This window comes from Bombina bombina, chromosome 3 (assembly GCF_027579735.1).
Source record: "Bombina bombina isolate aBomBom1 chromosome 3, aBomBom1.pri, whole genome shotgun sequence".
Classification (NCBI taxonomy): domain Eukaryota; kingdom Metazoa; phylum Chordata; class Amphibia; order Anura; family Bombinatoridae; genus Bombina; species Bombina bombina.
The window spans coordinates 491,188,192-491,208,575 of record NC_069501.1 but is presented as its reverse complement, the minus strand read 5'-3'; positions in this window follow the sequence as shown (position 1 = coordinate 491,208,575).

The window sequence follows — 20,384 nt, the reverse complement described above, 5'->3', positions numbered from 1 at the left end:
TGCATCAGCCAATAGGATTTTTTCACCTTTAATTCCGATTGGCTGATTCTATCAGCCAATTGGAATTCAAGGGACGCCATCTTGGATGACATCATTTAAAGGAACCTTCATTCTTCAAGAGGAGTCAAAAGAAGAGGATGCTCTGTGCCGGATGTCTTGAAGATGGAGCCGCTCCGCGTCGGAAGGATGAAGATAGAAGATGCCGTCTGGATCAAGACTTCTGCCCGTCTGGAGGACGACTTCTTGCTGCTTGGATGAAGACTTCTCCCGGCTTCGTTGAGTTCAAAAACTGTAAGTGGATCTTCGGGGGTTAGTGGCAGTTAAGTTTAGGCTAGGGTTTTTTTATTTTGGGGGGGGGCTTTATTATTTTGATAGGGCTATTAGATTAGGTGTAATTAGTTTAAATATTTGATAATTTCTTTTTTATTTTGTGTAATTTAGTGTTTTTTATTTTTTGTAATTTAGTTAATTGTATTTAATTAATGTAATTTATTTAATTGTAGTGTAATGTTAGGTTTTAGTGTAACTCAGGTTAGGTTTTATTTTACAGGTAAATTTGTATTTATTTTAACTAGGTAGTTAGTAAATAGTTAACTATTTACTAACTATTCTACCTAGTTAAAATAAATACAAACTTAGCTGTGAAATAAAACCTAAAATAGCTACCATGTAGCTATTAGTTATATTGTAGCTATCTTAGGGTTTATTTTATAGGTAAGTATTTAGTCTTAAATAGGAATTATTTAGTTAATGATAGTAATTTTTATTTAGATTTATTTTAATTATATTAAAGTTAGGGGTGTTAGGGTTAGACTTAGGGTTAGGTTTAGGGGTTAATAACTTTAGTATAGTTGCGGCGGTGATGTTGGGGGCGGCAGATTAGGCGTTAATAATTTTTAACTAGTTTTTATGATGCGGGACTGCGGCGGTTTAGGGGTTAATATGTTTATTATAGTGGCAGCGATGTCCGGAGCGGCAGATTAAGGGTTAATCATTTTATTATAGTGTTTTCAATGCGGGAGGGCCTCGGTTTAGGGGTTAATCGGTAGTTTTTGGGTGTTAGTGTACTATGTAACACTTTAGTTATGAGTTTTATGCTACAGATTTGTAACGTAAAACCCATAACTACTGACTTTAGATGGCGGTACGAATCTTGTCGGTATAGGCTGTACCGCTCACTTTTTGGCCTCCCAGGCAAAACTCGTAATACCGACGCTATGGAAGTCTCATTGAAAAAGGACTTTTTGAAAGGTGCGGTAGTTACGTTGCGTTACGGCCAAAAAAGTGTGGTACAGCTATACCTGCAAGACTCGTAATAGCAGCAGTAGTGAAAAAGCAGCGTTATGTGGCTTTTTTCACTCATAACGCAAAACTCGTAATCTAGCCGATAGTTACTTAATTTTACTTATGCATGTTTATTTTTATTTGTAAACTAGTCAAGCAAAGTTTTCTTGGCTCCAATTTTTTTTCTTCTTGAGATGATGTGTCTGCTCAACAGCCCTGATCCTGGAGGGTAAGTCCTTTCATATACTTTTAGCTTATTGGAATAGACCTAGTGGGTTTGAACAATCCCTTAAGGCTTATGTAAGGGACACCTTAGTTACAGTGTGGCGCTTACTAATCTCTAAGGGTTCTGGGGACATTATCTTCTCCGTAGTTGAGGTGTTCTGTTGGGAGCAGTTGGAGATGTATTTGCTGTTTATCTCCTAGAGGGTCTATGAAGACCAACGGAGAACTTGTGAAGGGGATTTTGTGGCTTATGAGAACAATGTTAATAAGCAGATAGATGCAGGGCTGTTTTTTTTACTATAAGCGTTACGCAGCTGATATTCAGCTTTGCGTGCTTTCACCTATAGTGGGGGCGGTCTCCGCTTGTGCACCATGTGACCGGCGCAATTTGCTCCTGGTTTAGCCAACTCTGGTTCTACTTGCATATGGCAGAGATTCTTGTCGCTGTCTATGGAGAGTCCGTTCTGGGTTACTGGGAGGTGGGGAGTACCCCAGCCAAGGTGTGGGTACAGGTGCCTCTCTGTGCAGAAAATCTTTTTTGCAATTTTAATTAAAACATCAGAGGGTTCTGTTTCTGCTATATCCATATCTAATGCTTGCCTATATTGCGAGAAGACTAGGGTTTGTCCCCCTGCTCAGTTTTGTTCTATCTGCTTAGGTGTTGTTTTAAAAGCTAAGAAGGGCTAGAATAAATAATCCTTCTGATAAGTTTATTCTCTCTGATCCTTCCACCTCTCAGGACTCTATTGTCCAGGAAATGCCTACTCTCACTCCGCAACCCCTATTTAACCCTATTTAATAAGCAGTTCACCGCGGTACGCCTACTTTTCCAGTTGGAGATGTTTTTTTTCCAGTGGATTTTACTTCTCAGATACAATCTGCTGTCTCTGTGGCCCTAAACGCATTGTCTATCTCTGGAAATTGTAAGAGAAACGTTAAACATAATTCTGCTGATTTGGGGGATATCCCTTTTCTTCAGAGGATGAGTTATCGGAAGGTGAGCTTTCGGAGTCGGAGGTTTCAGAGGTTAAACTTCCTGCTTCAGAGGAAACTAACTTCAGATTTAGAATTAAACACCTCTGTTTTCTTTTGAAGGTTTTATCTACTCTAGAGGTTCCAGAGGCTAAGCTTCCGGAGGAGCCTAAGATTCCAAAGTTAGGGTCTATGAAGACAAGAAGGTTCCTGAGACCTTTCCAGTTCCAGTCCGTATGGCGAATATTATTGCTAGTGAACGGGAAAGGATTGGAACTCCTTTCTCTCCTTCTTCTACTTTTAAGAAATTATTTCCAGTGCCTGACTCTCATCTGGAACTGTGGAGCTCCATTCCTAAGGTGGATGGAGTAATTTCTACTCTCGCCAAACATACTACTATCCCTCTAGAGGATAGCTCCTCTTTCAGGGACCCTATGGATAAGAAATTGGAGAGCTACTTAAGAATAATGTTTCAACATACGGGTCTTCCCTTTCAACCGGCGGCAGCTGTTGCCGCTGCTACGGAGGCAGCCACTTATTGGTGTGACTCTCTGTCAGAATTAATTGAGGTTAAATCCTCTCTTGAGGACATTCAGGATAGGATCAAGGCTCTAAAGATAGCCAATTCCTTTATATGTGATGATAATATGCAGATTGATTGTTTGAATGGCAAGGCTTCTGGGTTTTTTGTTCCTGGCACGCAGGGCCCTCTGGCAGAAGTCTTGGTCAGCGATATGGTCTCTAAATCTAGACTTCTTTCCCTACCATTTAAAGGGAAAAGTTTTATTTGGACCAGGTCTGGACTCCATTTTTTCCACTGTTACAGGGGGAAAGGGTTCATTCCTCCCTCAGGATAAGAAAGCAAGACCTAAGGAGCATCAGTCCTCTAGTTGTCGTTCAGACAAGACCAGAGGACTCAATCATCCTCCAAGCCCGAACAGTCCAAGGTAACTTGGAAGCCTAATCAGTCTTGGAACAAATATAAGCAGACCAAGAAGTCCACAGTTAACAAATCTGCATGAAGGGGCGGCCCCCAGTCCGGGACCAGACCAAGTAGGGGGCAGACTGTCCTTTTTCTCAGAAGCGTGGGTGCAGGATGTTCAGGATCCTTGGGTGTTAGACATTGTAGCTCAGGGTTACAAATTAGGGTTCAAATCTCATCCTCCAAGGGACAGATTTCTCCTGTCAAGGCTGTCTACAAGACCAGAGAAGAGGGCAGCATTCCTAGACTGCGTTTGAGACCTTTCCTTCTTAGGAGTAATCGTCCCGATGCCCACTCTAGAAAGGGGTCTAGGTATTTACTCAAACCTCTTTGTGGTTTCCAAGAAAAAAGGAACTTATCGCCCAATCCTGGATTTAAAATGTCTCAACAAGTTTCTCAGGGTTCCCTCCTTCAAAATGGAGACTATGAGATCCATCCTTCCCTTTATTCAGGAGGGGGTAGTTCATGACTTCTATTGATTTAAAGGATGCTTATCTTCATGTTCCGATCCACAGGGACCATTTTCGGTTCCTGCGATTTGCCTTTCTGGATCTGCAGTTCCAGTTCATAGCCCTGCCATTTGGCTTAGCTACTGCTCCCAGAATATTTACGATGGTTTTGGGAGCTCTCCTAGCAGTGGCCAGATCCCAGGGCATCGCAGTGGCTCCTTACCTAGACAATATCTTGAATAAAGCTCCATCTCTTCCGTTGGCAAGATATCACACAGAGTTTCTTCTGTGTCTCCTTCGCACTCACGGATGGAAGATAAATCTAGACAAGAGTTCCCTGGTTCCCAGTACCTGGGTTGTTTTTCTGGGGACCATCATCGATTCAGTGTCCATGAAGATCTTCCTGACGTTCCAAGCTGGTATCAGCTTGTCGATCCATTCAGATCGCCCAAAAGCCTTCGGTGGCTCAGTGCATGGAGGTAATTGTTCTAATGGTGTCCTCTATGGGCATTATTCCTTTTTCCCGCTTCCATCTACAACCTCTACAACTATGCATGCTAAGGCAATGGAACTGCGTTCACTTAAACCTGTCTCAACAGATAGTGCTGGACAAGCTGATAAGAGACTCTCTCTTGGTGGCTCTGTCAAGATCACCTGTCCCTAGGCATGTGCTTCTTGAGACCGTCTTGAGAGATTGTTATTCCGGATGCCAGCTTTTTAGGCTGGGGAGCGGTCTGGGGTCCCAGGAGTTCTCAGGGGACTTGGTCCAGAGAGAAATCTTCTCTTCCAAACAATATCTTTTTAACTTCGGGCCATTTGCAATGCTTTAAGGGCATGGCCTCAACTTTGTTCTCTCCGGTAGATGAGATTTCAATCAGACAACATAATTTCAGTTGCTTATATCAATCATCAGGGAGGGACAAGGAGCTCCCTGGCGATGAAGGAAGTGTCTCAAATTCTGGAGTGGACGGAGTCCCACAATTGATTTCTGTCCACATCCACATCCCGGGTGTGGACAACTGGAAAGCGGATATCCTCAGCAGACAGTCCTTTCATCCGGGGGAGTGGTCTCTGCACCCGAGGTGTTCTCCGAGATAACTCTCAGATGGGGGTTTCAGCAATAGACCTTATGGCCTCTCGTCTCAATACCAAGCTACCCATATACGGGTCAAGGGACCCTCAGGTGGAGTTGGTAAACGCATTAGCGGTTCCTTGGAGGTTCTCTCTCATATATCTTTTTCCTCCATTGGCTCTCCTACCTCGAGTCATTGTTCGCATCAAGCAGGAAGAAGCCCCGTTAATTCTAATAGCACCATCTTGGCCTAGAAGGACATGATTTGCAGATCTGGTGAGGATGTCCTCCTCCCCTCCTTAGAGGTTGCCTGCTCGAGTGGACCTGCTAATGCAGGGCCCATTTCTACACCAAAACAAAGATTTTCTGAGACTGACTGGATGGAGATTGAACATCTAGTCTTATCTAAACGAGGTTTCTCTGAGAAGTTCATTGATACTCTGATCCAGGCTCGCAAACCTGTCACTCGCCGTATTTACCACAAGGTGTGGCGTACTTACCTACTCGTGTGAGAGAAAGAGGTTTTCCTTGGCACAGGCTCAAATTTTGTCCTTTCTCCAGGATGGGTTGGAGAAGGGCAGGATGGGTTGGAGAAGGGTAGGATGGTTTGGAGAAGAGTAGGATGGTTTGGAGAAGGGTCTATCAGCCAGTTCTCTGAAGTGTCAGATTTCTGCTCTATCAGTCTTACTGCACAAGAGATTAGCAAATCTTCCTGACGTGCAGTCCTTTGTTCAGGCTCTGGATAGGATCAGACCTGTATTTAAACCTGTTGCTCCACCTTGGAGCCTCAATCTTGTTCTTCGTGTTTTGCAGCAAGCTCCGTTTGAGCCTATGCACTCTGTTGATCTTAAACTCTTATCCTGGAAGGTTTTGTTTCTGTTGGCCATCGCCTATGCTCGCAGTCTCCTTATCTGATATTCCATGTAGATAAGGCAGTTCTACGTACCAAGTTAGGATTCCTCCCTAAAGTGGTCTCAGATCACAACATCAATCAGGAGTTATGTTTTAATACCATAGCTGTAATTGTTCATCCTTTTTGTCCAGTTTCTTCTCTTTGTTGTGCTATTTGTCAAATAATTATTTGTAAACTTATACTTCAGTAACCCCTGGAGCGCTTTTCATGTAGTCTGTCACCAAGTAGTGGCGTCTCTGCCTCTCTTGTTTGTTGGTACCATCAATCAGGAGATTGTTGTTGCTTCCTTTTGTACTAATCCTTCTTCCTCGAAGGAATGTTTGTTCCACAATCTGGATGTTGTTCATGCCTTAAAATTCTATCTTCAAGCTACTAAGGATTTCAGGCAGTCTTTATCTTTGTTTGTTTTATATACTGGTAGATGCAAGGGCCAGAAGGCTACTGCAACTTCATTATTTTTGTGGCTCAGGAGTATCATCCGCTTGGCTTACGAGAGAGCAGAACAACAGCCTCCTGAGAGGATAACGGCTCATTCCACTAGGGCAGTTGCTTCCTCCTGGGCTTTTAAGAACGAAGCCTCCATAGATCAGATTTGTAAGGCGGCTACCTGGTCCTCCTTGCATACCTTTTCAAAGTTCTATAAATTCAATGTTTTTGCTTCTGCCGAAGCAGCTTTTTCCTGGTGGCCAGATGTTTATATTCCCAACAGTAATGCATGATGTTGTGGACTCTCCCTGCCAGATTAGAAAGGAATTTATCTGGTAAGCATTTTTTTTTTTAGCATTTATTGAAACGCATACATAGGTAGGCTCTGATGCAGCAGTACACTACTGGGAGCTAGCTGGTGTTTGGTGGCTGCACATATACACATTATGGCCAAAAGTATGTGAACATCCCTACTAATTATTGAGTTCAGATTTTTCTGATTACCCATTGCTAACAGGTGCATACAATTCAGCACATAGACATCAAATCTCTATAGACAAACATTGGCGTACAATGGGTTGTACTAAAGAGCTCAGTGACACTTTCATAAGATGCCAACTTTGTGAAATTTCTGCCCTACCAGATCTTCCTCTGTCAACTGTAAGTGCTATTATTGTGAAGTGGAAGTTTATAGGAGCAATGACAGCCCAGCCACAAAGTGGTAGACCACAGACACTCGCAGTGGGGCTGCTGAGTGCTGAAGCGTGTTGCACCTAAAAATTGGCTGTCATCAGTTCCTTATTCACTCTGGAAGCAACATTGGCACAAGGACTATGCATCAGGAACTTTATGAAATGGATTTCCATGACTGTACACAAGCAATACCAAGCGTCAGCTGTTGTAGTGTAAAGCATGCTGCCACTGGACTCTAGGGCAGTGGAAACGTGTTCTCTGGAATGATCAATCACGCTTCTCTAACTTACAGTCTGATGGAAATATCTGGGTGTGGCAGATGCCAGGAGAACACTACCTACCAGAAAGCATAATGTCTACTGTAGAGTTTGGTGGATGAGGGATAATGGTCTGGGGCTCTTTTTCAGGGTTTAGTTCCAGTGAAGGGTTATCTTAATGCTACAGGATTGCCCCAAGGCAGAACATGCTGTGATGTGAGATGTTATCACAGAAAATGAAGCATGTCTGCAGAAAGAACAGTTCTTTAACTGTGCTGTTCCACATCAGGCTGTTCTTTTTAAACAGCAGAGTGCTCTGGCTGCACTGTGTAAGTTTTCCTGAACAGTCAAATATGGGGCAGCGTATTGATTGGGATTTTTTAATCCCACCCCCTAGTCTTTCCCAGTCTGCAAAACCTGTAACTACTGAATGCAAGATGTTCTTGTGAGCAAAGCACCTTTTTATTACTATATTTTACCTTATAATTATGTGATATTAGACCAAGAGCAAAGGAAACACATTTATTCAAGAGACATTTTAAAAGTTTAACAAAATGTATTTTTTTTCCTCTGCAGCTAGTTTGCAATGCAATTTTCTGCTGCTGCAATAAATTAGAAAACTTTAAAAAAAAAATGCTTTATTTTCCTGTTAACCAACACATATTTTAGTTGGTGCTTTAGTGTAACTGCCTAATTTAAAATTGAATTTCAAAATGACCTGCAGAAAAATTTTCACTAAAAAATCTCATTGCAGAAAGTGAAAAAACGTTCTGCCTCTAGGCAGGATTCAAAAAAGTTTAGGCAATTTGGTGCTTCCAACTTTGTAGCAACAGTTTGGGAAGGGTCTATTCCTGTTCCAGCATGACTGTGTCCCTGTGTACAAAACAAAGATATGATTATAATCTAATTTTATTTGGAGGCATTATCTTTAGCAATAGTATGAGTATAATACAATGTGGCTCCATTAGTGTCTAACACTCCATATGAAAAGGTTTGGGTGCCATTGATTTATATCTACTGTGAAACCCTTAAGTGCATTGGTTCATCAAGAGAAGTTATAACTGAAATAATCAGGAGCCCACCAAGCAGAAATAAACCTTCAACAGATATGTATGGGTTATGAAGTATAGAATATTACAGGAGTGTTTTACTGCAGTATCAGTAAGGAATCGGTAGATGCATTTTATTGCACTATTATGGGTGAGATTATGCAGTGCTAGTAAAGACTACTGTAGAAACTTATCAGTAAATCATTAGTGACTTAAATTGAATGTCAATTTTGATGCTAAAGTGCCCGTTTTTTAAAAATTCGATTAAAAACAGGGGCACTTTAATTCATCAAAATTTACATTTCACTCCTGTTGAGAGAAAAAACTTACCTTTTAATCTTCACAGCAGCTCCAGCTTCCTCCGGTCGTTGCAAGCCATTTCTGACGTCAGAAATTATAGATAGGTCATCCTCCAATCACGGCTCCCCCCCCCCCCCCCCCGGGGAAATCAGTGTCTGATTCAACGCCGTGATTGGAGGAAGCCGGATTCCTCATTTTAGACCCAGGAAGAGGCTTTACGATGGGCGGAGGTAGCTGGAGCTGCTGTGAAGTTTAAAAGGTAAGGGGGTTTTTCTGCCACTGTTTTTAATCAAATTTTTAAAAACCGGGCACTTTAGCATCAAAATTGACATTCACATTAAGTCATGTGATCAGTGATGTCATTTTGATATTATATGTGATATAAGTGACACCAATATTCTTATACTCAACAAAGTATAGGTGCAAATTGTTTCAATTCTGGATTTTCGGGTTTGTGTGCATTGAAGTGATAATTTAAATGTTGACTTTAACAATTTTTTTGTGATTTAATGAAGCGGTTGAAACATTAAGTGGTTCAACTCTCACATTATTGACATTTTTAAAATAATTTAAATCTCAGTAAATTTCAAGAGTTACAGACAACCCAGTGAAATCAATACAATCCTCTAAATTAGTATAAGTTACTGTGTCAGGCTATTGATTTTTTCTCTAACAGGTAATCAGTTTTCGTTGTCTGTTATGAGCAAGATTCTGTAGACAAATTGCAAATATTAACTTATTTGCACATAGCTGGCAATCACTAACCATGTTATGTTTAGGTACTGAAATGCTTTTGCCTATGTGCATTTATTTTAATGCATTTTATGTGGTTAAAAACATAGTACATTTTCAGTTAATAATAAAAAAAGACATGTTCTGTCAAATTAGTGCATGTAATTTTTGCACTGGAATGTCCCTTTAACCCCTTAAGAATTAAATATAGGTACTACATCACACATTTCTTTGCCCACTGTACTGTGTTGATGTAGTACCTACATCCAACACTCTGGCTCATTATCCTGTTCCCTTACCACATGAAGCCAGACCAACATCATTAGAGAAAGTGATCACTTTTGGCAGTCAAATAGTTACATGAAATGTATCAAAATGGGCCTAGATCAATACCTTGGGTTGTCTATTTAAAAAAAATACATAGTTTTGATAGGTAAATAAAAAAATGAAAGCTGAATTTCTGTTTAAATAGAGTGATAGCAAAAATGCTAAAAAAATTGTGAGATGTTTAACCCAATTTTATTTGAACTATTTAAAAATATTTAGCAGACATAAGTATATCTAAATAGGCTATAAATATGTGGACTTAAGTGGTTGGATGTGCACCAATACTTTTTTGTTGTTTTGTAATTGTTTTGGTCACGTTGGTAGCACTCCCACAATATGTGTGTTAAGATATAAACAGTCTTTTTGTGGTTTGCTTAACCAAAAACCCCTTGTTGATTTTCTTGAATAGGGAGTTGACCAAATCCCCCCCCCCCCCCCCCCTTTTGGTTAATGCACACCACCCAGCCCAGGTGTGTTCCAGACAATGTGATTGTGGTATACATATAAAGCTAGGGAGTTTCACTCTGTGTAGACATGATTTGCTGCAGTGTGGGAATTTTGTATTTGAATATTAGAAATGAATGATTCAGCCCAGCAAAGCTAAACTGATTAGTGTTAGGACCAGTCTATTGTGGGACACCTTGTAAGTGGTGACTGGCTTAGCAGAATATAATCATATTGTGTGACTAAGATCCCATCTTTATTTAAAAATTTAAAAGCATATTTAACAGACAAATACTTTTTGCACCATAAATATAAGTAATAATATTGTGAGATGTTTATCCCAATTTTATTTGAACTATTTAAAAATATTTAGCAGACATAAGTATATCTAAATAGGCTATAAATATGTGGACTTAAGTGGTTGGATGTGCACCAATACTTTTTTGTTGTTTTGTAATTGTTTTGGTCACGTTGGTAGCACTTCCACAATATGTGTGTTAAGATATAAACAGTCTTTTTGTGGTGTGCTTAACCAAAACCCCCCATTTAGCAAAAATGCTAAAAAAAAAATATATGGAATTTCCCACTAGCAAAGGGGTTAAATTACAACATATTTCTGCTGTCTTCCAAAAGATTTACATATAAGCTGAATCTGAACTCTATTAGAACAGACTAACACCTTGGGCCTGATTCTATAAAACTCTCTGGACTTGTGTGATCTAGAAGAAATCTCTCCAGAACTATGAAGCCCCTGCCCTAATTCTAAAATGGCAATTTTTACCTTGAGAACAGGGTGTCTCCAAAGGGGTGTCCCCTGCTTTTAAGTAAGTGAAAGCAATGCATACTTTACAATAGGGCTCACAAAAAAATCATAATTTAAAAATCATATAAAATTAATAATGACATATTAAAATATTTTTTTATTTATAATTGTATAGTTTAAACATGTAAAAAATTGTAACAATATTATTCAGCAAAAATCGTATTTTAATAAAACTGCACACACATGCAGATGCAAAACAGACTTGAGAAATTTGCATTTATAATACAAATTCAAAGTGTATTTAACTTATTGTAAAATTAGTTTATCCACCTCTGCTAGTGGGCTAAACATGGGCGTTCCATGGGCATAGCTGAAATTACAAATTAGGAACAAGATTTGGGAATTATTATTTTAGATGATTTAGTAAACAATGTAGTATTGCAGCAAGTAAGGCCAGTAGAATGCTTGGTTGTGTTGATAGAGATATTTGCAGCAGAAATAGTAAGGTTATATTACTTTACTGATTACTAGTTAGGCCTCATCTTGAGTATTGTGTGCAGTTCGGTAGGCCATACCTTCAGAAGGGTATAAACAATATGGAATCTGTGAAAAGAAGGGTTATTAAAATAGTACATATTATAAAAAATAAAACTTACCCGGAGAGGCTCAATGACCTAAATATGTATAGCTTAGAGGAGAGAATGGAAAGAGGTGCTATAATAGTAACTTTCAAGTATATTAAGGGGCTTAGTAAAACTGAAGCTTTGAGTATTTTTCATAAAGAAAAATTCAAGAACAAGAGGTCATGATCTCAACCTGAAGGGTAATAGACTCATGAATAATATGTGAAAGCATTTCTTTACAGAAAGGGTGATTGATTCATGGAATAAACGTCCATAAAAGAGGTGGTAATGACAAGTAGAGCATAGATGGAGACCTGCCACACTAATGGAGAGTAGCGCACTGGAGGCTGAGGGCCGGGAAATTCCCTTGCCAGGCTTCTAGACTAACTTCAGTTTGGGATGCTAATAGAGTGTTCTGCCAAAGCACGGTAAGAGGTGTGCTATGTCCAGTCGGTGGAGATAGTGTGAGAGTGGGCACTAATATTGGAATTTATATATCCATTCTTGGCACGCTAAATTCTGCATGTATCTGGAGATGCACATTGTCACATCATTCAACTACCATTCCTGAGCCAATAAATTCTGTACTCTCACTTCTGGCTCCCTGGCCTTTGGCTATACCTCTGGACTGTTTTACTGAATTAACCCTCTGGTACTCTGTTGTTCTGGACTGATTTCTCTTTATGACTCCTTGCCTGTAATTTATTGGATCTGAGTTTTGCCTGCCCTCTGTAATTGTTCTTGAGTTTTCTTTTTAAAGACACGATGAGTCCACGGATTTCATCCTTACTTGTGGGATTACGCCTCCTGGTCAGCAGGAGGAGGCAAAGAGCACTACAGCAGAGCTGTTATATAGCTCCTCCCCTCCCTTCCACTCCAGTCATTCTCTTTGCCTACGTTAGTGATAGGAAGAGGTAAAGGCCTCTAGTTATCAAGCCGTCAACCTCAAATACGCTGGAATTCCACAGCGTATTTGTGGCGAGGCTGATTCGCCTAAGTTATCAAGCCCTACAGACCGGCAAAAGTAGAATATAGTGACGTAAGCTTCGATCCGCCGGACTCAGTCCGACACAGATCGATTCTTACGTCACTCCAGATGTTCCGAACGCAAGTTCGGCACAATCTGACTACTTTTGGAAGTTATCAAATGACTACCAGGTACGCTCGGCACTTTTCCGGCCCAGCGTACCTGGTTTTCAATCCGCCGCCCTGGAGGCGGCGGATCCCATAGGAATCAATGGGAGTCTGACCATAGTGAAAGTTCATGTTCGCTGCTGCCCGACATCCCATTGATTCCTATGGGAGCTGTCTACACCTAACACCCTAACATGTACCCCTAATCTGCCCCCTACACCACCGCAACTAAATAAATGTATTACCCCCTAAACCGCCGCTCCCCAAGCCCACCGCCACTCTAATAAACGTATTAACCACTAAACGGCCGCTCCCGGACCCCGCCCCAACCATAATAAATATGTTAACCCCTAAACCGCCGCTCCCGGACCCTGCCGCAACTATAATAAATATGTTAACCCCTAAACCGCCGCTCCCGGACCCCGCCGCCACCTACATAATACCTATTGACCCATATCCTGCCCCCCTATACCGCCGCCATCTATATTAAACTAATTAACCCCTAAACCTAAGTCTAACACTAACCCTAACACCCCCTAACTTAAATATTATTTTAATAAATCTAAATAAAAATTACTCTTATTAACTAAATTAATCCTATTTAAAACTAAATACTTACCTATAAAATAAACCCTAAGATAGCTACAATGTAATTAATAATTACATTGTAGCTATCTTAGGATTTATATTTATTTTACAGGCAACTTTGTATTTATTTTAACTAGGTACAATAGTTATTCTCACTGCGCCTCCCATATTGTGATGCTGCCCTTCTTATGATGGCCTAAGCAAGAATTAACTCAGGCCTTATCTCTTTCCACAGGGCTATAGGAGGGATAGAACCTCTTAACCCTGTTGGAGCTGTCCTGCCGTCGGACAGCATCAAGGTAAGTGCAGTCTTTGTTATTCTGGGGCACAATGCACAATGGACTCAGAGAGGACTCTGCACTTATTCGTTTATATATTTTTATTGATTGGGAACATGGGCTCCTTATGTATAGAGGGCTCTCCTGCAATGACAGCATTTGTACAGGCACTGGGCTAAGGTTGGACTATCGGTTACTTTTATTAAACGTTACCGAGAAGCTGTGTAAAATTTTGACGCCCACAAGGGGCGAGGCTAATTTTTGAGCACTTTAGACTTGTCTAGAGACGCCGCGCAGTGTATCTGGGCATCTGTTCCGGAGTTCCGACATATTATTTATCAGGACATTGGGCGTTATGCTAGAACCGCATGGTTGAGAAAGCACGCGGTTGGTAGCGTTCTGAGGCCCGACCTGAAACTTTGCTGGAAGGAGCGGTCTGGAGACCGGGTGGCAAGTAGGCGCCTCAGCAGAACTGTTGGCGGAGAGGTGTCAGTTTTTTCTTTGCGGAGCAAATTCATTTTTAAAGTGAAGCGTTTTACTCAGCTTAGTAAAATAGTTGGTAGTGGTGAGTTAAAAATTTAAAGGGCCAGTTTCTATTTCTCTTGTTAAGTGTATCCAGTCCACGGATCATCCATTACTTGTGGGATATATTCCCTTCCCAACAGGAAGTTGCAAGAGGATCACCCACAGCAGAGCTGCTATATAGCTCCTCCCCTCACATGTCATATCCAGTCATTCTCTTGCAACCCTCAACATAGATGGAGGTCGTGAGAGGACTGTGGTGTTGTATACTTTGTTTATTTCTTCAATCAAAAGTTTGTTATTTTTAAATGGCACCGGAGTGTGCTGTTTTTTCTCAGGCAGTATTTGGAAGAAGAATCTGCCTGCGTTTTCTATGATCTTAGCAGAAGTAACTAAGATCCACTTGCTGTTCTCACACATTCTGAGGAGTGAGGTAACTTCAGAAAGGGAATGGCGTGCAGGTTTTCCTGCAACTAAGGTATGTGCAGTAAAATATTTTTCTAAGGAATGGAATTGACTAAGAAAATGCTGCTGATACCGAAGTAATGTAAGTAAAGCCTTAAATGCAGTGAAAGCGACTGGTATCAGGCTTATTAATAGAGATATATACTCTTTAAAAAATGTGTTTTAAAACGTTTGCTGGCATGTTTAATCGTTTTTTAACGTACATTTGGTGATAAAACTTATTGGGGCATAATTTTTCCACATGGCTGGCTTAATTTCTGCATAGAAACAGTTAACTGAGGCTTCCCACTGTAGTAATATGAGTGGGAGGGGCCTATTTTAGCGCTTTTTTGCGCAGTAAAAATTCAGACTAAGACTTCCTGCCTCTTCCTGCATGATCCAGGACTTCTCTAGAGGGCTCAAAAGGCTTCAAAAGTCATATTGAGGGAGGTAATCAGTCACAGCAGAGCTGTGACAGTGTGTTTGACTGTTTTAAAAAACGTTTTTCTCTATTGTTTATCCGTTTTGGGTATTAATGCTCTGCTAACTTAATACATTTACTGTGAAAATTTGGTTGGTATAACTGCTTTGGTTCATTGTTATTTCAACTTGAGACAGGTTTTGTGCTTCTTAAAGGCGCAGTAGCGTTTTTTATATTGCTTGTAAACTTATTGTGAAGTGTTTTTCAAGCTTGCCAGTCTTATTGCTAGTCTGTTTAAACATGTCTGACATAGATGAATCTACTTGTTCATTATGTTTGAAAGCCAGTGTGGAGCCCCATAGGAATATGTGTACTAAATGTATTGATTTCACTTTAAATAATAAAGGTCAGTCTTTATCTATAAAAGAATTATCACCAGACGACGAGGGGGAAGTTATGCTGACTAACTCTCCTCACGTGTCAGTACCTTCGCCTCCCGCTCAGGGGGCGCATGCAATTATGGCGCCAAGTACATCAGAGACGCCCATAGCAATTACTTTACAGGACATGGCTACAATCATGAATAATACCCTGTCAGAAGTTTTATCTAGATTGCCAGAATTGAGAGGCAAGCGCGATAGCTCTGGGATTAGGAGAGATGCAGAGCGCGCTGGTGCTGTAAGAGCCATGTCATATACTGCGTCACAGTTTGCAGAACATGAGGACGGAGAGCTTCATTCTGTGGGTGACGGATCTGATCCGGGGAAACCTGATTCAGAGATCTCTAATTTTAAATTTAAGCTTGAGAACCTCCGTGTATTGCTTGGGGAGGTTTTAGCTGCTCTGAACGACTGTAACACAGTTGCAATCCCAGAGAAATTGTGTAGGCTGGATAGATACTATGCGGTACCGGTGTGTACTGATGTTTTCCCTATACCTAAAAGGCTTACAGAAATTATTAGCAAGGAGTGGGATAGACCCGGTGTGCCCTTTTCCCCACCTCCTATATTTAGAAAAATGTTTCCAATAGACGCCACTACATGGGACTCATGGCAGACGGTCCCTAAGGTGGAGGGAGCAGTTTCTACTTTAGCAAAGCGTACCACTATCCAGGTTGAGGATAGTTGTGCTTTTTCGGATCCAATGGATAAAAAATTAGAAGGTTACCTTAAGAAAATGTTTGTTCAACAAGGTTTTATCCTGCAGCCCCTTGCATGCATTGCGCCTGTCACTGCTGCTGCGGCGGCATTCTGGTTTGAGTCTCTGGAAGAGACCATTCACACAGCTCCATTGGATGAAATTATGGACAAGCTTAAATCACTTAAGCTAGCTAACTCATTTGTTTCTGATGCCATTGTACATTTGACTAAACTAACGGCTAAGAACTCCGGATTCGCCATCCAGGCGTGGAGGGCGCTATGGCTTAAATCCTGGTCAGCTGACGTGACTTCTAAATCTAAATTACTTAATATTCCTTTCAAGAGGCAGACCTTATTCGGGCCCGGCTTGAAGGAAATTATTGCTGACATTACTGGAGGTAAGGGGCATACCCTTCTTCAGGACAGGGCCAAATCAAAGGCCAAACAGTCTAATTTTCGTGCCTTTCGAAATTTCAAGGCAGGAGCAGCATCAGCTTCCTCCGCTCCAAAACAGGAAGGAACTGTTGCTCATTTCAGACAGGCCTGGAAACCTAACCAGTCCTGGAACAAGGGCAAGCAGGCCAGAAAACCTGCTACTGCCCCCAAGACAGCATGAAGGAACGGCCCCCTATCCGGAAACGGATCTAGTGGGGGGCAGACTTTCTCTCTTCGCCCAGGCGTGGGCAAGAGATGTCCAGGATCCCTGGGCGTTGGAGATCATATCTCAGGGATATCTTCTGGACTTCAAGGCTTCTCCTCCTCAAGGGAGATTTCATCTTTCAAGATTATCAGAAAACCAGATAAAGAAAGAGGCATTCCTACGCTGTGTACAAGACCTCCTAGTAATGGGGGTAATCCACCCAGTTCCGCGGACGGAACAAGGACAGGGATTTTATTCAAATCTGTTCGTGGTTCCCAAGAAAGAGGGTACCTTCAGACCAATTTTGGACCTAAAGATCTTAAACAAATTCCTAAAAGTTCCATCATTCAAAATGGAAACTATTCGGACCATCCTGCCCATGATCCAAGAGGGTCAGTACATGACAACAGTGGACTTAAAGGATGCCTACCTTCACATACCAATTCACAAAGATCATCATCGGTTCCTAAGATTTGCCTTTCTTGACAGGCATTACCAATTTGTAGCTCTCCCCTTCAGGTTGGCTACGGCCCCAAGAATCTTTACAAAGGTTCTGGGCTCACTTCTGGCGGTTCTAAGACCGCGAGGCATAGCGGTGGCTCCGTATCTAGACGACATCCTGATACAGGCGTCAAGCTTTCAAATTGCCAAGTCTCATACAGAGATAGTTCTGGCATTTCTGAGGTCGCATGGGTGGAAGGTGAACGTGGAAAAGAGTTCTCTATCACCACTCACAAGAGTCTCCTTCCTAGGGACTCTGATAGATTCTGTAGAAATGAAAATTTACCTGACGGAGGCCAGGTTATCAAAACTTTTAAATGCTTGCCGTGTCCTTCATTCCATTCCACGCCCGTCAGTGGCTCAGTGCATGGAAGTAATCGGCTTAATGGTAGCGGCAATGGACATAGTGCCATTTGCGCGCCTGCATCTCAGACCGCTGCAATTGTGCATGCTAGGTCAGTGGAATGGGGATTACTCAGATTTGTCCCCCCTACTAAATCTGGATCAAGAGACCAGAGATTCTCTTCTCTGGTGGCTATCTCGGGTCCATCTGTCCAAGGGTATGACCTTTCGCAGGCCAGATTGGACGATTGTAACAACAGATGCCAGCCTTCTAGGCTGGGGCGCAGTCTGGAATTCCCTGAAGGCTCAGGGATCGTGGACTCAGGAGGAGAAACTCCTCCCAATAAATATTCTGGAGTTAAGAGCAATTTCTCCTGTTAAGTGTAGTCAGTCCACGGGTCATCCATTACTTATGGGATTATATCTCCTCCCTAACAGGAAGTGCAAGAGGATCACCCAAGCAGAGCTGCTATATAGCTCCTCCCCTCTACGTCATACCCAGTCATTCTCTTGCACCTAACTAATAGATAGGACGTGTGAGAGGACTGTGGTTGTTAAACTTAGTTTTTATTTCTTCAATCAAAAGTTTGTTATTTTAAACAGCACCGGAGTGTGTTGTTTTTTCTCAGGCAGCATTAGAAGAAGAATCTACCTGAGTTTGTGTATGATCTTAGCGGTCGTAACTAAGATCCATTTGCTGTTCTCTGCCATTCTGAGGAGTGAGGTAACTTCAGAACAGGGGACAGCGGGCAGGGTTCACCTGCAAAGAGGTATGTTGCAGTATATTATTTTCTAAGGAATGGAATTGACTGAGAAAATACTGCTAATACCGATGTAATGTAAGTGCAGCCTTAAATGCAGTAGTAGCGACTGGTATCAGGCTGATATGTATGTATGTTTACACTGAGGTATTTCTAGGGAATGGAACTTCACTAAGAAAATACTGTATACATTTAACTTATATTTGAGCCTCCACTGCAGTGAAAGCGACTAGCAGCAGGCTTATTAATAACATTTCATAATTTTATTTTTAAACGTTTACTGGAATGTTAATCGTTTTTCTCTGAGGTACTTGGTGATAAAACTTTTTGGGCATTATTTTTCCACATGGCTGTCGTTTGTTTATGAATAAAATCAGTTTACTGAGCTTCCCCACTGTTGTACTATGAGTGGGAGGGGCCTATTTTGGCGCTTTATTGCGCAGTAAAAATTCAGTCACAGTCTTCCTATTTCTTCCTCCATGATCCAGGACGTCTCTACAGAGCCCAGGGGTCTCCAAAACTAGTTTTGAGGGAGGTAATCACTCACAGCAGACCTGTGAGACTGTGTTTTTGACTGTGATAAAAACGTTTATATTAAATTGTTATCCGTTTTTGGGTACTAAGGGGTTAATCATCCATTTGATGGTGGGTGCAATCCTTTGCTAACTTAATGCATTTACTGTGAAAATTTGGTTGCTATAACTAATTTGGTTCATTGTTATTTCAACTGTGACAGTTTTTTGTGCTTCTTAAAGGCACAGTAACGTTTTTTATATTGCTTGTAAATTTATTTGAAAAGTATTTTCCAAGCTTGCTAGTTTCATTGCTAGTTTGTTTAAACATGTCTGACACAGAGGAATCTCTTTGTGCAATATGTTTAAAGGCCAATGTGGAGCCCAATAGAAATTTGTGTACTAATTGCATTGATGCTACTTTAAATAAAAGCCAATCTGTACATGTAAAGAAAATTTCACCAGACAACGAGGGGGAAGTTATGCCGACTAACTCTCCTCACGTGTCAGTACCTTCGTCTCCCGCTCAGGAGGTGCGTGATATTGTGGCGCCAAGTACATCAGGGCGGCCCATACAAATCACTTTGCAAGACATGGCTAATGTTATGACTGAAGTGTTATCTAAATTGCCAGAATTTAGGGGTAAACGCGACCACTCTGGGGTGAGAACAGAGTGCGCTGATAATAATAGAGCCATGTCTGATACTGCGTCACAATTTGCAGAACATGAGGACGGAGAGCTTCATTCTGTGGGTGACAGATCTGATCCAAGTAAACTGGACTCAGACATTTCAAATTTTAAATTTAAGCTTGAGAACCTCCGTGTATTACTAGGGGAGGTATTAGCGGCTCTGAATGATTGTAACACGGTTGCAATTCCAGAGAAAATATGTAGGCTGGATAAATATTTTGCGGTACCGACGTGTACTGACGTTTTTCCTATACCTAAAAGGCTTACAGAAATTGTTAACAAGGAGTGGGATAGACCCGGTGTGCCTTTTTCACCCCCTCCTATATTTAGAAAAATGTTTCCAATAGACGCCACCACACGGGACTTATGGCAGACGGTCCCTAAGGTGGAGGGAGCAGTTTCTACTCTGGCTAAGCGCACCACTATCCCGGTGGAGGATAGCTGTGCTTTTTCAGATCCAATGGATAAAAAGTTAGAGGGTTACCTTAAGAAAATGTTTGTTCAACAAGGTTTTATATTACAACCCCTTGCATGCATTGCGCCTGTCACGGCTGCGGCGGCATTCTGGTTTGAGTCTCTGGAAGAGACCATTAGCTCAGCTCCATTGGATGAGATTATAGACATGCTTAGAGTCCTTAAGCTAGCTAATTCATTTATTTCTGATGCCGTAGTACACTTAACCAAACTTACGGCTAAGAACTCCGGATTCGCCATTCAAGCGCGCAGAGCGCTGTGGCTTAAATCCTGGTCAGCTGATGTGACTTCTAAATCTAAATTGCTTAACATACCTTTCAAAGGGCAGACATTATTCAGGCCCGGTTTGAAAGAAATTATCGCTGACATTACTGGAGGGAAGGGCCATGCCCTGCCTCAAGACAGAGCCAAACCAAGGGCTAAACA